The sequence below is a fragment of the Schistocerca gregaria genome, chromosome 3 (genome assembly GCF_023897955.1).
Source record: "Schistocerca gregaria isolate iqSchGreg1 chromosome 3, iqSchGreg1.2, whole genome shotgun sequence".
NCBI classification, from domain to species: Eukaryota; Metazoa; Arthropoda; class Insecta; order Orthoptera; family Acrididae; genus Schistocerca; species Schistocerca gregaria.
Window position 1 is genome coordinate 885,123,734 of NC_064922.1, and position 1,368 is coordinate 885,125,101.

At 47.7% G+C, this 1,368-nt stretch overlaps 1 non-coding gene across 1 annotated transcript; it reads left to right on the forward strand.

Moving 5' to 3' along the window:
* Positions 1 to 549: 549 nt before the first annotated feature.
* On the forward strand, positions 550 to 624 carry Trnaw-cca (transfer RNA tryptophan (anticodon CCA)). The gene has a single exon. It is a non-coding gene; the product is annotated as a tRNA-Trp (tRNA).
* Positions 625 to 1,368: the final 744 nt, after the last annotated feature.

A 1,368-nucleotide genomic window follows, 5' to 3' on the forward strand; every position in this document is an offset into this window, starting at 1 on the left:
AATAAAGTTACTTCTAGAATGAGATTTTCACTTTGCAGCGGAGTGCTCGCTGATATGACACTTCCTGGCGGATTAAAACTGTCTACCGGAGCGAGACTCGAACTCGGGACCTTTGCCTTTCGCGAGCAAGTACTCTACCATCTGAGCTACCCAAGCACGACTCACGCCCCGTCCTCACAGCTTTACTTCTGCCAGTACCTCGTCTCCTACCTTCCAAACTTCACAGAAGCTCTTCTGCGAACCTAGCAGAACTAGCACTCCTGGAAGAAAGGACATCGCGGAGACATGGCTTAGCTATAGCGTGGGGAATGTTTGAAGAATGAGGTTTTCACTCTGCAGTGGAGTGTGCGCTGACATGAAACTTCCTAGCAGATTAAAACTGTGTACCGGACCGACACTCGAACTTGGAACCTTTGCCTTTGGCGGGCAAGTGCTCTACCAACTGAGCTAGCTAATCACGACTCACGATCCGTTTTCATAGCTTCCATTTTGCCAGTACCTCATCTGCTACCTTCCAAACTTCAAGCTGCGAGGACGTGTCGTGAGTCGTGCTTGGATAGCTCAGTTGGTAGAGCACTTGCCCGCCAAAGGCAAAGGCCCCGAGTTCGAGTCTCGGTCCGGCACACAGTTTTAATCTGGCAGGAAGTTTCAAAGTTACTTCTGTTTGACTTTCAAAATTCAGATTCTAATTGTTCCCCGACATTTTTGGTACCGAAACCATGGAGGTGGCGACACGGACAGGAACTGTCAGAATCACAAGGACGTGGCTGACACGTAGAACGAGCGCACACCAACTCCGAGCGACTACTGGTCGTCTTCACGGCGGGATCTCTTAGCACGTAACGCGCTCCTCCACCCACGTTATTAACGTACGGGGCATTCTATTTATTTCTATTCATTACTAAAAACACACTACATTAATGCTCGCATACTAGTAACTGAAATAATAGTTGAGTATAACGTAGGAAGGTAGTTGATTGCGTAACAAACATAGTTGATCCAAAGTGAGAAGGCCAATACGGATTCTTACAGAGTACTGTCACGGATCATGGCCACGAATACTGAAATAGTAAAGCAAAAAATAGAGACGAGGAACGCAGCGTTTCAACTCGCTTCGTCAGCCAAATAAATTCGTTTAACGGCTGCACGCCCATAAATGAGATGGAACACTATCTACAGGAGACTTTAGCTAATTTTACGATCTTGGATAACAATGTACAAGACTTACTCTACGTCGCAGAGTACGAAGCCGATGTCCCAGCGCGCGAAGGTGGCACACACTTGGCGAAACGAGCGCACCTGAAGGCAAAACACGATACTCAGGGAAGAATTTCAGACGTCCTGCACTCAGGACGACTTCGGGGTTTT